This window comes from Falco cherrug, chromosome 7 (genome assembly GCF_023634085.1).
Source record: "Falco cherrug isolate bFalChe1 chromosome 7, bFalChe1.pri, whole genome shotgun sequence".
Taxonomy (NCBI): Eukaryota; Metazoa; Chordata; class Aves; order Falconiformes; family Falconidae; genus Falco; species Falco cherrug.
Genome location: NC_073703.1, coordinates 8668558 through 8680617, shown reverse-complemented (window position 1 = coordinate 8680617; position 12060 = coordinate 8668558). Strand labels below are relative to the sequence as shown.

Sequence of the window (12060 nt, the reverse complement as noted above, 5' to 3'; positions counted from 1 at the left end):
TTCCATAGCTCTGCCTGCACACGCAGGACGGAGCCCTCCAGCCCGCAGCCCCGGCTGCCGCCGTGTGCGGCTCCGGCCGGGCACACCCGCAGGGACACGCAAGTGGCGTGGCAGCACCCCAAAGCCTCGCACCCCTCTCCAGCACCCCCAGCAGCATGCGGCCGTCTCGCTGCTTTTCTCTTCCCCCTGTCACCTTGCCTGACCCCCCCTCTTTGTACGTATTTGGGGGTTTCTTTGGGGTTCTATTATTTTTTAAACGTTGTTCTGCTCGCTATAAATTAGAAGGATTTTTTTTTTGCTCACCCCGTTTACTTCTTAATCTTTTTTTTTTTTTTTTTTTTTTTTTCCCCTTGAGTCTTTTCATTCACTGGTTGCAAAAGAAAAGGGGGTTGGTCAACACCAAAATGGCAAAGTTCAGCTTGGAGAAAAAAAAAAAAAAACACCCTCCAGCTACCTACAAAGGGGCTCAGGGCTTTGTAATGGCAGAAAGAAACAAAAATGAAAAGAAAATTGCAGTTGAGGCTAAAGTGTGAGAGTGTGTTTGTGTGTATGTATATCTGTGTGTATTTTTAAAGGTTTCTTTGAACTGCCTTTGTGCTGACTAGGCAAAGCTCCTTGCCAATGCTAGTCACGGTTTAAGGAACTTTGAGTTAACCTCTTATATCGAATGAATCTTTTCATTTGGAAACCAATAAATCTCAATCTCTAGCCACCTTTTGTAGAACGGGCTGGGGCTTACCAAGGCAAGGCTGAAGCTTATAATAAAGAAGAGATAAAGTTTGCCAAAGTTTGTTTGTTGGTTTTTTTTTTTTTCCCTTCCCCTTCTTCCTCCTCTTCTTCTCTCGTAAATAAAAGTTTTGAGATGGCAGCATTTGGAAGCAATCCGGAGAAGGACTTGGATCTATGCATTGTTTCACAGTAAGCCTATTTACTTAAATAGAGTCTTCAGGGATTCAAACACGAAAATGATTTATAGTTTTCCAACAAGTCATTATTTTGGTCAGTTGTTGAGGGTGGGGTTGTGGAAAAGGAGGGGGGTCCATACAGTCTAATAATCAATGTGTGTCTATGGAAAGTGAAAAGGGAGGGGTGGGGAGGGGAGGGTTCTGCAGATAAGTAGGGTTAACACTATAAACATTACAGACAATTGAGTTTTCCCATCTGAGAGGGAGTTGGGGAGAAAAGGGGTCTTCACATTTATCAGGCATTGGAGAGGGTGCGTGTGGGTGTGAATGGGAGAGGGGGGGAAATACATTTCTCAAATCAGTTTGGAGTCGCTCCTTTGGTTTCTGACTCGCACTTTTGCGTATAGGGTATCATTTCTTTGAAGTACTTTGAAATCTGGCGTTGCGTCTAATCTTTGGATGGGAGATGTGACCACGAGAATCAATGTTTTGATTTATTTTTCAGTACTTATCTCCTGTCTAGTCTCCCTCGCTCGCTCGCCCTCTCGCTGATTATGCCATATTTATACGTGTGTATACATTATATACATATTATATATATATAATCCCCCTGTAGACATCTTTTTAAAAAATCATTTGCAATTTCTCTTTCACGGAGGCGCAGTTCACTTCTCAACCCCTCTCTTTATCCTGTTTTATTTCAAGACGCTGTCTTCTTGCCGTTACCAAATTGTTCCCATCCAGGAGTTATTAATTACTTTTACAAGGCGGGAGATTCTTAACTAATAACAAAGTTGTAAATTACCACCTTCCCTCAAATATTTCTCATTTGTCAACCCTGATTGATTTGATTAATATTCCACCGGCTGAGATCATTTCAAGTTGCACTATATAATCAGCAGCACCAGGCTGCTGTGTGGAGCTTCTGCTTTCGGAGGTTTCTCTCCAGCCCTTAAGCTGAAGTGTATTTTGCGATTGCTCTAGAGGAGGTAAACGCGGACCTATCGCTTAGAGGACTTTCAGGCGCAGAGGCTGAATACGGTGTCGGGAAATAAAATGAACCAAGCGTGTCTGTTTGGTTAAAAAAAAAAACCAAAAAACCAAAACAAAACACAAAAAAACCCACCACCACCCAACCAAAACACACCAAAACAAAACTGGGGGGAAAAGAATCAGAAAAGAAAAAGAAACGAATGACAAGTCCTCATGTAAGCCTGGAAGAAAACACGGGTTTCAGCCCTGCTTGCGAGGCTGGTTCAGCCCTCGCTTGAACTCTCCCACAGTCCCTCCTTGCCTTGCCTCCAGACCGTCACATCGCCTGGAATAAGCACCCAGCACCTCGATTTATGCTTTGCTTGTGGCCTCAGACACACAGAAATAATAATAATAGCAATAGCGCGTAAATTACCACCCTTCCCCCCCCCTCTTGAAACGATAGACAATAAACTTGGCTTCAGCCCCTCTCGCTCCACCGCGAGTGGCACTGGGGTTTCTGGTTCAAAACCATCACGTTGGCTTAATTATGTGACTGTAAATAACGGCGCGATCATCTTCCTCTGCTTTTAAGAAAAAAAAAAAAAAAAAAAAAAAAAAGAAGAAGAAAAAGAAAAGGTCATCTGGGGGAGCTTCCTGCCCAGTGCCGTAGCCGAACCTACGCGCACCGCTGCGCATATGCGTACCCCACACCTACCAAGCTGTATATATGATATAACGCGGGAATCATATATAAAAGTGACCCCTGCCCGTCTGAGCTCGGGCATCAGATCCCGGCTGCTGCCCTTGCAAATCATCAATAGCCGCTCCCTCCGCCACCACTTGAGTTTTAATCTTAATTATATTAAGTGAAGTAGCGGGTTTGCCATGGAATTGAACATGATGCACGACGGCTGCCTGTTAAATGATCGATTGCGAATATCGCCTTTCTCCTCTCTATCGATATTCACAATACGCCTTATCTGCGGCCGGAGGGGTAGTAGCGCCGGGGCTGGTGGGTTTTGCTGGGTTGGGGTTTTGTGGTTGGGGTTTTTTTCTTTCTTTTTTTTTTTTTTTTTTTTTTTGTGGAAATGTAAAAATGAGAGACTAGAGTGAAATAACATTCCGCCCAGTCACCTGCAATTCAATATGCACACAAGAGACGCCGATGTATATGAGACGATTTTAATTATGATTAGAAGACACACTCTGAGCAAGAAAATAGATTTGGAGGGAGGGGAGGGGGGGGAAGGGGGGGCCGGAGGAGCATTAATGAAATCTTTCCCCGCGATACTAAAAGAAACAAGTGGTTGATACAACGGAGGTGATTTGTCACCCAGCTCCAAAGGGGGGTGGGCGATCGGATCTATGAGCATCAGTCCTTTCTTCACCCCACCCCCACCCCACCCCACCGGCACCTCTTTGAAGCAAATGATATGCCATGATGCCTGCCTAACAGGCAGAGCCTCGCACCACGCCTTTGCCGGGCTCTTCCACCCCGGAGCGCCCCCCGCCGCCCCCCCCCCGCCCCCGGCTCACGGGCACTGAGCGGCGGCGAGCCCGGCCGCAGACATGCGGCATCAGCTCGGAGCAGCGCCGTGCTCAGGCCTTAAGTAGATTGTATTTGTGCACATGAAACCTTTTGTCTCGGCCCGCGGATCGCCGGCCTTTTCAAACGCAGCCGAGAAACAGTTCAGGGTCACTGGCAATTTCCAGCCCCGGGGGGGGGGGGGGGCGGGGCACAGGCAAAAGGTGACCCCGGCCAGCCGCCTCCCGGACTCGGGAGCCGGAGGGGAAGCGGTGGATGTGCGGAGCGGCTGGCGGAGCGGACAGGACCCCCCCCTCTCAGCCCGGGTCTGCCCTCCGCAGTCTCCTGCCGCTCCCCCGGGCCTGCGGGGCAGCCAGCCCCGGCCAGTCCCCCCGCCCGCAGCCCCCCGCCCGCCCCGCGCCGGTGCTGTGCAGGAGCCGGCTATTTTTCTCAGGATGTGACTTCCAAGTGGCATAATCTGTAGGAGTGTGAATCTGTTCTCGTTATGTTTGTCCCCTTCGGTATTTCTACAGGCTCTTTTTTTTTCTTTCCTTTCTTCCTCCCCCCCCCCCCCCCCCCTTTTTTTTTTTCGGTATAAATTAACTCCGACTGAAACCACCAGATTGTTCCGAGGAGACTACCTCCCTAATGACTTCATCTCCAAAAGTTGACTGACACTCTAGCGAACTGCCAACACCTGTTTCCCAGCACCCAGACTCCAGAACCCACCAGACCTCGTAAATTTAGCTTCTCCCTTCTCCCCCCCCCCCCCCCCCTTAATAGATGACGTGAATATCTAAAGGGAAGGGGGAGGGGGAGATGGAACTAGGTCACATTTGAAACTTTTTATTTTTCATCTCTCCTGAGCGAAATCTGGAGATTAAAGGGCCGGACACCTCCTGCCACTGCCCAGCCCCGCGGGGTGCCCGAGGTTGGTGGCAGCCCCGAGGTCAGGGTCGGGCTCCGGCGCTGGGGGCTGCCCGCGGGTCCTGCTTAGGCAGGATTTAGGTGCAAAGCTCAGCCCTGGCCGGCAGGTCCCCAGGGATGTAACCACGACCCCAGCCCTTTCCTCCCCCGGTGCCTCGCCCCTGCCTTTTCCAGAGGACGCTCCAAATCTCGGGCGCTACCGTTCCCACCGGGGCTCCGCTTCGCCTCTGCCCCGCAGGTCCCTCCCCAGCCCCCGCCGGGCCCGATCCCGCCTCGCGGCAGGGATGGTGGCAGGCCGGGCCAAGGGCCAGGGACCGCACCGGGAAATGGGCCACCCCGGAGAGAGGGGCCGAGGCCCGAGGGCGAGGAGGAGGATGGGCACGGCGGCGGGCAGCGCACCCGGGGCCCGGGGGGGGCTGGACCCGGCGCCAGCCCAGGGGCGCCGGGCAAAAGGAGGTGGCGATGCCCGGTTCCCCCGCCCGGTTCCCCGGCACCCCCCGTCGTTCCCCGCAAGGTTTTCAGAGGGGAGGGGGAAGAAAGAAAAATGTCTTGTCAAAAGGGGAAAATCTTTTCCAGCTGCAGCTGCGACCCTCGCCGGAGAGGCTGCGGGGAAGCGGCTGGGAGCCGGCCGGGAGCGGGCACCCAGAGCCCGGCTGCTCCGCGGCCCCCGCTCCGCTCCGGGGCGGCCGCCCCCCTAGCCGGGGCTTAACCCGAACCCCTGCTCCCCGTGCAGAAGGGCTCTGTCCCCCCACTTTTTTCACATCCCTCCCTCCAAACCTCCCACGCTGTCCGGGGGGAGCCTTTACCACCGGGCCTAGAGCCCAGCGCAGGAGGAGGGCGAGGAAAGCCCCCAGTGCCCTCGGCATCTCTGCAGGATGCTCCTTAATCCCGGCAACATCTCCCTCTCCTACCTCCCTCCTCATTTCTCCAGTGGAGCTACACACCCCGAGAGGAGCCAGCCCGCTGTTGGGGGCACAGGTTTTGCGTGTCCTGGGGCGAGGGGAGAGATTTTGGGGGGTTACTGGGGCACGGTCACATTGCAGCGGTCTCCATCCCGAGCGGAAACTCCAGGCTCCCGGAGCATCCCGCCCCACCCCGCCGCTACAAAGTTGGAAGTTGTTTTCTGTAGAAAAAAGCCTCCTGAAATTAATAGGCTGCAAACATAATTAATAGGTGGAATATGCAAAACGTTTGCGGTGTTTAAAAGGCTCATGGCAGATCCGCGTGCCTGTGCGAGATACTGAAATGTTGCAAGTGCTGGATATTAATGGGTAGGTTTTACGTAGCTTAAAAAAAAAAAAAAAAAAAAAAAAGAACCAGGTTTTCTTTTTCTCACTTCTCGCTCTCCCTCTCTCTAATCCAGGAATCATTAGCAACCCCCTCTGGCTACATGTTTTGCATCAGTGAAACATTATGACATAGTTGTAATACAAACTCCGCTGACTTGCTCTGCATCTTGTGGTAGGAAGTGCAATAGCAATAAAAGCATTTTTAAAAAAAGACTCCGAGCATTAAGTCGTCTACCTGAAATACTCTTTTCTTAACCCCCTCCCCCGAAAAAAAAAAGGGGGGGGAGGGGGGGGGCAAGGGGGAACGAGGCAACTTCTCAGCCCGTGGGATCCACTGTCTGCACAGGGCAGGGGGAATTTCTTTGCAGTCTTTTCTAACTCCTGGGGTTTTTTTTTTCCCTTTTCGCACAATTCTGAGTATTTTTCATAATTTCTGGGTGTTGTTGCATCCCCCTGCGCTGCCCCTTCGACACCCGGCTCTTAACAAACCCGGACCAGGGACATTATCTCCCCGTAATATTAATTGTCAAAAGCAGCCTTTGCTCAATTATCTCTCTTCCACCTGTCGCAGCTGTTGGGTTATATTGTTCCCGATAGAAATTCTCGCTGGAATTAAAAAATAGAGCGATTTTTCTCTTCTTTTCTGCTTTCTTTGAAATAATACAATTGTGCTACCGCCGGCCGGGGGCCCGGCTGCTCCGCACCTCTATTTTCTCCATTACTCATTAACTAATATTCGCTACTTTCTGGTAAAGTCAAATGGCTCTTAATAGCTCTTTATATTCTCGGAATAGCATGTGGAAGCTCTTAATCAATACTTAATAGCACGTTTCATGCTAAACAACTACCATGTGCGCTGGTGGGCAGGAATTCTCTGTAAACAGAAGGGCGAAGGGAAACCGGGGGACATTTGCCCTCCGTTGTCACCCAGAGCCAGCTCTGGGAGATGAGGACTCTCCTTTCCATCGCCCCTTTCCTCCCTGCCCGTGCCACTGCTCCCTCCTCAGCGGAGCCGAAAGGGACCCCCCAAACACCCCGTCCCCGCGCACCGCCTGACTGCGAGCCGGCCCGCGCAGAGATCCGCGGAGCGCTTTCAAACGGGCATGTGACACTGTCCCCATTGTGAGCCTGCAGGGGGGTCTTTCTCTTCCTTTTCTCTCTCTCTCTCTTTTTTTTTTTAATAATTTCCCAACAGAACCTTCCAAGTACTGAAACTATTTCGAGACCTTACGTTTTCATCTTCTTCTTTACATTTACTTATTCACTGCTTATTATTCCCTTAAACGATGCGGGAATTTCGGACTGTGACAGCTGAGGCTGGTGTGGGGTTTTTTTCACCATTTACTTTTTTTTTTTTTTTTTTTTTTCCTGGGGAAAACAAAGAGATTAAAAAATGTAAAGGGGTCCCGAGAAATGTCATACTTGTACGTGCTCCATGTAGTTAAAGAAATTACTCTGCCTTCTACGTGCCATTTTGATAATCCAGAACAAAGTAGTTAAATGCCTTTTTTTTTTCCTTCCCGTGCAGAAATTACGGCAGGCGCTGCCTGTGCGCCCGTGCCATAGCCGGCGGGAAGTGATCCTTCGATTTTGCTCATTTAAACTGAATGTACAAGTCTGTCTTAGTTGTTTGTGCTACAGGACACTTGTGAGTTCAACCTCCCGAGAGGTTAGGCACAAAAAAAAAAAAACCAAAAAACCCCAAACACAAAGAAATTTAAAAAAAGGACCTTCCAGGGAGGCCGAGGAAAACTATCTGTTATGTTTTACAGCTTCCCTGAGACCTGGCAGCTTGCGGTACCCCGGGAAGCTGTGCCCTGCGGTTCTGCCGTGCCCCCGGCTCCGCACGCGCGGCCCCCGCCGCGGGGAGGGCCCGCAGGTGCGTGGGCGGCGGGGCCGGCTGCGCGGCGCCCCGCGCCCTGCAGTTACGCCCTGCGCAGCAAGGTGGCGGTAGGGAGCGCGGCGCCCGCGGCCCGGCGCGGCGGCGGCGCGGGGCCGGCTGCGCGCGCCCCGTGGGTGCGCAGCGGGGAGCCAACCCCGCCAGAAAGAATCAGCGTAATAAATAAAACGTGTTTTTATAAAAACACGGTTCCGGTCGGCGAGAGCTATCCGCCCTCGGAATTCCCCCCCTCCGGTGCTCGCTAGCCGGAGGCACCCACTTTCCGCACCTGCGGACACTCCGCGGTTCCTGCCCACCCCAACTTCACCCTGTCCCCGGGCCACCCCACCTCCCACCCCGCCGGCTTGCTTGGCCGCGGAGCTCCGCAGGGCCCCGGGAGCGCGGGGGCTAGCTTCCTCCCGGGGCGCCGTCGGGCACCTCTGCTCCGGTTTTTACGGGGGGACACTATTATTTTAGCAGGCAAGCGGTCACGCCCACGGCATTAAGTGGAAAGCAAACGCAGGGCAACAACCTGTGTAGTTTGTTTAAAATAATTCCTCCTCTCCCACAGCTTTGCCCCCCGACAGCGAGTTGCTACCGTTGCACTTCGGGTGCGGATTTATTAATAACCGCCTGTTATTGGCAATAGTTTTATAAAGCAAAATACCCCACGGAAACCTGAAGGTGCAGGCAGGAAAACTGCTGCAAAGGTGAATTCCCAGCATGGCACGCAAACGCGGACTAGCCAGTTTTTGTCTGGTCAGGGAAGTTACTGCTGTCATTTCGGATTGCTTTTCTGTGATTTAGATTTTTGTTTAGTGTTTTAAACATCTCTAAAAGACGGGGGGTGGGGGTGGTGGGGGTGGTTGTGATGGTGGAAAAAGTCTTTTATGGCTCTATCTTTTCCCTACAATACCTGCAACCTTCTCCGAAATGATCGGTTGTAGATTAGAAAAAAAGAAAAAAATTAAGCCTAATAGCGTATGAAAAATATTCAGTGAGCTGAATTACTCAGAAATACCTTTTCCTTTTATTTTTTTTCCCCTCTCCGTATTTTAAACAGCTGTGACAGAAGTGCGATGAAGAAACGGAGAGAATTATTAACTGCTACGCCAGTGCTAACTTCCACCTCTCTGGGCGTGGGCAGTACATGCATGATCATGCATGGTGCTTCTTCAGTGCGTGTGAAGCATCTCTGTTCTGCTCTTCCTCTGTCCCCTGCCACTTTCTCACCTTGTCTGTAACTTTCGGAGCCCGGAGTGTTTATTTTCTTTTTATTATTGTTTTTAATCCCCGCGTTAGGCACACAGGTTCCCCATGCAGGTCAGGTCATTAGGAATGTTAACGTCGAGACAAAGAATTATAAACACGATCTCCAAGTCTCTCTCAATTCATTTCTTCAACCGTTTTATTCGGTTTAAGTGATGAAAAGTGACAGTTCTGAAATAGACAGCTTTTAAAAGTAATGAAGTCAGATGACGCTTTAACCTGTCGATTGCTATAAATCAACTTTGAAAAAGATGAATGAACAATATTATTTGCTGGCTTAACTAGGAGTTAATACAGTGTCGCATTAGGAGCGGCGGGGAGCTGCGGCGGCGTTGGGTGCTGCAGCCCTTCCCAAGCCTCTCCCCGCAGAGAAAAATAACCACGTTAAAGCAGCAAATATCCCACCTTGTACGGGACCCAGTGTCATTTTCACCGCTTTTATTATGGACCCTCGAAGGGAAAAAAGGGGTAATTAAACGATCCCCAACATCCAGCTGGGAAAGAGAGGCATCTGCTATTATCTTTCTTTTTTTCTTTTTTCTTTTTTCTTTCTTTTTTTTCTTTTTTTTTTTTTTTTTTTCATTTTTAGAGGCCTTCTCAGCGCAACTCTCGCCGCTTTGCTGGTTTTTAAGGCCAAACTGGTCCGAGTCCTGAACCCACCACCTCCGCCGGACAATGCATGCAGGAACGTGTTCAAAATAAATACGGGCCATTTCCTCTCTTTTTACCTGATTAATACCTGCGTGCTACCAGGCGCGGTGTGGGGAAGAAAAATTAAAAGAAAGAAAAGAAAAAAAGAAATTAGGAGGAATAACAGAGGAGGAAAAGGTCCATTCTTTTTTCTGGGGGGAGACAATTTTCGCTGGCGACGCTTTTTTCCCTTCCAAGTGCAGGCGTGGGCAGGACATCGCCGGTCCCTCCCGTCCCTTCCCGGGCTCGCCTGCAACCCGAAAAGTATTGCAAAGGAAGTAATTAACGCTCCTTTCTAATGAATTATTATGAATGAATTAATGACTGTGATTACATGTGCGGAGGGCTCGCTCCCGCAGGCTCCCCCCTCGCCCTCCCCAAATCCCGGCCTCGCTCTGCGGCGGCACAGGGCTCCCGTCCGGCCCCGGGCCACCCGGCGTGGGCAGCGGGGGTCCCTTTGGTCTTGGAAAACAGGGTTACTTCTCGGATTTTTCTACACTTTTTTTTTTTTTTTTTTTTTTGTAGGTTGTAAAATGGTTTTAAACTAAGTGGTAAATTGGAAAACAAACGACGGGGACCCCGTCTGTGATTTAGGGCGGGGGTAGACTTCTCACTGGCTTTGCTCCCCTTCTCTTTCTCTGCGGATCCGAGAGCTGCCCCTGCCCCGCAGTTCGCCTGCCTCCGTGTTTCCAGCGCTCCTAATTTCCCGCCCGGGGTGGCGAGAGGCTCCGGGCGGTGGCAGCGGGTGCGGGGGGCGGTCACGGCCCCGCCTCGGGACCAGCGACCACGAACGCTCCCCGGGCTGGGGCGGGGGACGGAAGGTGTTACCCCGGCGGCTCCTATACGGTGTTACCGATTTTAGCGAGTCTCGGCGCCCCCGGCCCCCCTCCCCGAGAACCGCAAGAGCGGAGAACTGGAGAGAGAACTTTCTCCGCTGCTGCGAAGGTGACCTTTGGGAAAGTTTCCGCACTTTCTCTTTCACCGCTCAAGGACTTTATTTGAAGTTTCTTGGCTGCCTACACTCTCTCCAAAGCTGAACCTGTCTTTTACATTGCTCTTCTCAAGTCTCTTTATCCTTGGAAAAGATTGAGGCGCAAATACATTTTTCTTCCCCGTTTTTTTTTAAAAAACAATTGATCCCTCTGCGTGAAGCTCTCTCCTGAAAAAAACAATAAACTCTCTCTTTAGAGACGAGCTTGCGAGAAAGGTAAAACACTTCCATACCTGTTGCAAGTACCTGAGTGCAGATTCCCCCCCAATTCCCCGTGTCCCCCCAGTATGAAGCCTCAGCTGGTGGCTGCGGCCCCGGGCTGGGTCCGACGTGAGCCGGCTGATGGCGTTGCCGGAGGAATCCAGCGGTTCGCAGCGGGGGTGCGTGAGTGCCGCCCCCCGGTCGCCCGTGGCCGTGGGGACCCTGCCCGCCCCGGCAGCACGGCCCGGCCCTGTCCGTGCCCCGGCGCTCTGCTGCGGGGGGGAGCGCTCCCCTCGCCCGCCACCACGCGTGTGTTTTCCAGGCGCTCCGGGGAGATCTCCCCGAGGTTTATTTGCACGGAAGATGCGGAAGCAGCGGCAGGCGAAGATTTATTTTTACGGTAGGAGTTTGTGGGGGCGACCTCGGCCCAGCTTCCCTTGCATCCCCCCGGGCCACCAACCCAGCGATGCCCTCGCCGCCGGCTGAGGCCAGAGCCGGCCCGAGCGAGTCCCCTGCCCCGGCCAGCCCCAGAGTGCCCGGCAGCGGGGAAAAGGCCACGGAAAGAAACTTTCCCCTCTATGATTGTGTTACCTTTGGCTGAACGTGTAATGAAAATCCTCGGAAAATGTTACACAACACGAGGATGCCCTTTTGGAGCAAAGTTTCCAGAAAAGCCTGGCCGCTTCCCTGGGGGCGAGGGGCGATGCCGGGGCCGACGTTATCTCCCGGGAAGCACAAGCGCATCCTCCGCGGTCCAGCCACGGCTTCCCCCCTTCCCGACCCGGCACCCGCCGAAACGTGAGCCCGAAAATAATATAACCCGTCTGCGGCCGCAGACATATCTCTCGCCCTTACAGTGTTACAAAAAGCATTTAAATTAATCAGGGCGCTCCCCACGGCTACTAATTAGGTAGGGAGGGAAGGGAGGGCTGGCTGGGGCCGGCGGGCAGCGCGGCCGCGGGTTTTGCGCCGCGCCAGGAGGAGTCGGCGGTTGCGCCCCCCTCCCCGGGGCTGAGGGCTGGGGAGGGGCCAGGGGTCGGTGCTTTGCCCCCGGCGGGGCGGCACGTTGCGGTGCCGGTGCCGGCGGGCGCTGCTTGCAGGAGCGGAGGGATGCGGGGGGGCGGGACACGGGACACACCGCTTCCACCGAGCTGTCCCGGGGAACACGGGATTAGCGAGGACATTGCAGCCGGGGAGCTGCATCATCCCCCCTAAATCCAACTCCAAGACATGACGGGTGGGTTTATTTTATGTTATTTCATTTTATTTTATTTTATTTTAATTGCCCAGATCTCGCGATAAGGCAAACCTGGCGAGAGCTGCCTCTCCCCTCCCCCCGCCCCCCAAAGTTGTGATGAAAAAAGCAGAATAAATAAGTCTCCCCCTACCCCATCACCACCCGGTACCGT

The 12060-nt window shown here is 52.6% G+C and overlaps 1 long non-coding RNA gene across 2 annotated transcripts in view; it reads left to right on the top strand.

Annotated features, from left to right (window-relative positions):
* Nucleotides 1-413: 413 nt before the first annotated feature.
* Nucleotides 414-12060, top strand: part of LOC114015241 (uncharacterized) — a 35109-nt gene continuing 23462 nt past the window's right edge. Inside the window, exon 1 of one of the 2 annotated variants that reach the window (XR_008733368.1) lies at nucleotides 414-918. This is a non-coding gene — a long non-coding RNA (uncharacterized LOC114015241). Of the gene's footprint in view, nucleotides 919-11793; nucleotides 11889-12060 lie in introns of those variants that run through there. The other variant, XR_003559049.2, reaches the window with a different exon arrangement.